The sequence below is a fragment of the Gavialis gangeticus genome, unplaced genomic scaffold (assembly GCF_001723915.1).
Source record: "Gavialis gangeticus isolate Ggan-Ray unplaced genomic scaffold, GavGan_comp1, whole genome shotgun sequence".
Taxonomy (NCBI): Eukaryota; Metazoa; Chordata; order Crocodylia; family Gavialidae; genus Gavialis; species Gavialis gangeticus.
The window spans coordinates 37,071,765-37,074,795 of record NW_017728996.1 but is presented as its reverse complement, the minus strand read 5'-3'; positions in this window follow the sequence as shown (position 1 = coordinate 37,074,795).

Sequence of the window (3,031 nt, the reverse complement as noted above, 5' to 3'; positions counted from 1 at the left end):
AAAAATTTGTCTTCTGATGTTCCAGATCTAAACTCAACAGTCCTGCTGGAGTAACTAACTGCATATGCAGCAGTGAAGGCCATGGGCTTTCCTGGAAAAATGAGTTGACTTGTGTCCTGAGAGAAACAATTCTTCAGGTCAAGACACTTTTTATATATAAATACACAAACATGAGGGTTGATATTCAGAATGATTAACCGATTTCCAGGTCATAAGGGACCATTGTGATCATCTAATCTAATCTTATGTTTAGTATAGTGGGAGGAACAGAATTGTTTTTCCAAACTAGGTCAACAGTATGAAGCTTGGTAAGTTTGAAAGGCCCTCAACTCTTGATTTAAAAATAAAAATAAAAAAAGTGATGGTGAATCTTGGTGATTTGGTTCAGAAGCTTTTTTTCTATAGAACAATTTCTTTGTGTGTAATTCCATCACAATACCATGCATAGATTAATCTGAATTATTGTAAAATGGAAAGTCTCAACTTTCACATTTTTTGTAAACCCACTTTCCTAGTTTCAGATTATTTATGTATCTTTTGCTTCATGTATTTTTGAAGCAAAACAAATAATTCCGTTGAGAACAAAAATACTGACGGATGAGACTATTTTTTGTTTATATTTGCTGCATCAATTCGACCATATTGCTTGAAATAATGTCAAATATTTAATTTTTCTGGTTTTATTCATTGCTTGTTGTCCATTAACTTCCTTACTGAGGATCAAGGTTTCAGCTGCATAGAAATGTTTCCTCCCTGTTTATGATACAGGATCCTAAAAAGAACAGAGCTACAGATACATTCTTATATATGGTCTCTATAGAACAAAGAGAGGGGTGATTCATGTGAAGCAAAACACAAGATTATCTGGCCAGCTTTGTGGAGAAAAGTACTGGGAAGAGATTTTATTTATGTTGTCGAGTGGCCAACTGGGTAGTCCCAAGCATCCTTGTGACCTTTTCCTTTGTTTTCTCCTCCTTCCAAGAACTATGCACAGATATAGACAGCTGATCTAGATGCATGTTTTCGTAGGACCTCAGCCCACCGGCTGAAATAAGGGATGAGTCTTAGACAGAGATTCACACACCCATGCTCTCACTTGCCATGTCTTTGGTGTTTATAGGAAGATGGTTCAGTACGTGGATGGGTAGTTCCGTCTAGTCATCATCTGCTGTCCTATGATACTGAGGGCTCCACCACCTACACCCTTGCCCAGTCCACCGGTTGTCTAGACGTCCTCGGGTTTGTATTCAGCCGCCGGGTTCCTCCCCCGGGGCCTTTACCTTAACAAAAAAAATTAAAGGGACCCACGCCTCCTGTCTTGGAGGATTGTCGCCCAGCTTTTGGCAATAAACAAACAAAATGTCAGTGTGACTACTCCCTCCTTCCCCTGTGCATGTCTATAGGCTCGCGCATCACAGTACCCTCATCTCACTGAGGTCATCACTTATAATTTTTTCTTGTACCCCTTTTAGGGTCACTACAGTACCAGGCTTTAACGGTGCCCTTCTATTAGAGTCTTTACGGTACCTTTTTCTCTGTCAGGCTCTGCCGGCTGCTGAGGAGATCGCAGGCAGTTCCTGACCCTCCCAGTCCACCGTACCTTCCTCTAGAGCTTCTCTGGGGAGTTCCTTCTCTGAAGAAGCCTCCTGCCAGCCCTCCATGTGGCTCTCAGAGATTTCTCCAGTGTTGTTCGGCCTGGCCCAGCTCCTTCGCTTCTGGTCCTGCGCTCTCCCCTCCTGCCTGCTCCGGGCTCCTCTTTATGCTGTGGTTTGAGTTCCCAGCTCCTCCCCTCCAGAAACACCTGGGTATGAAGGGTTTCAGCCAGGTCCTTTGGGACTGTGGGTCTAGGGTAGCTGCTTCTGACTTTGGCACGGGCTCGCTCACTCTCTCATATATGTCCACTAAAGTAAGTAAAACTGCTTCACTTGCCAGGACAATGGGTTTAGATTTGTATCTTGAAACAGCTCAACTCCGTGATCCAATTCCTATTCAAGTCTCTGATATAATTCTGAAGCATCTTGGCTTACAGTTGTAAGTATACTCACGTTTTCATAATAAAAATCCCCTGAGCCCTTAAAATGCTTGACTCCTATAGAGGGGGTTATACCTAGGATGCTGAGCAAAATACATTGAGTCTTTAAACATAGGATGTATACTACAAATACCAAGAGTAACTAAGTATTCATTGTTTATATTTTTCATCAGATGCGGTTGTCATCAAAATGGCAGATACCATTGCTTCTTCCTGCTATAGCTGCACAAAACTGAAATATTTTTAGCTAACTAGCTCATAAAATAAAGCAAGGTATTTGCTGTTTAACTTGTCACTACTTTAGTTGTTTGAAGAACTGGTGTGTAGAGCACTTAAGAGCAGCTCAGTGGAAGTGGTCAAAATGGAGTGGTAGGAGATTGTTTTGATTGGATTAATAGGATCTATGAGTGTGTTTCTGTTCCATTATTGGGTAACTTATGCTTAATCTTGGAGTTCAGTTTAATTGAAAATGTTTTATTTTTAGGTGGTGATGATTTTTTATAGTATGGGTTGAATGGACTCCACCACTTGTAGTGTAATGGATCAGAAAGCTCCCCCCTCTCCCCTCCTCTCAAAAGAGGGATGTTTAAGGGGAAAACAATCATTTTCTCACTGGGTATTGTATTTTTGCTGGTTGTAAAGGAACCTCCAAATATTGCAGACTGAAACGTCTTGGTTGATTAAACATTTCAATGACTCAAGTTAGAATTCCGTAGTAAGATGTTAACATTATGAGCACAGATGAGAAATGCCTCCATACAAGACATTGGGACTGCCTGCATCTACATTGATTTAAGGCCTCCCAGTGCCTTAAGTTTTGAATATTGACTGGTTAGGTGCAGTGAAAAAGCTTCTGCCAATAGTGTGGGATCAAGTTAATTTCTGGTGTGACCACATGGTTTAGTTAACAGAATTGCAACAGGGCTTAATCCTGCTTGGTTTGCTTATCCTTTGGTTCTTGCCCAGGGGGCAGATCAGGGCGGGGGGAGAGGGCGAAGA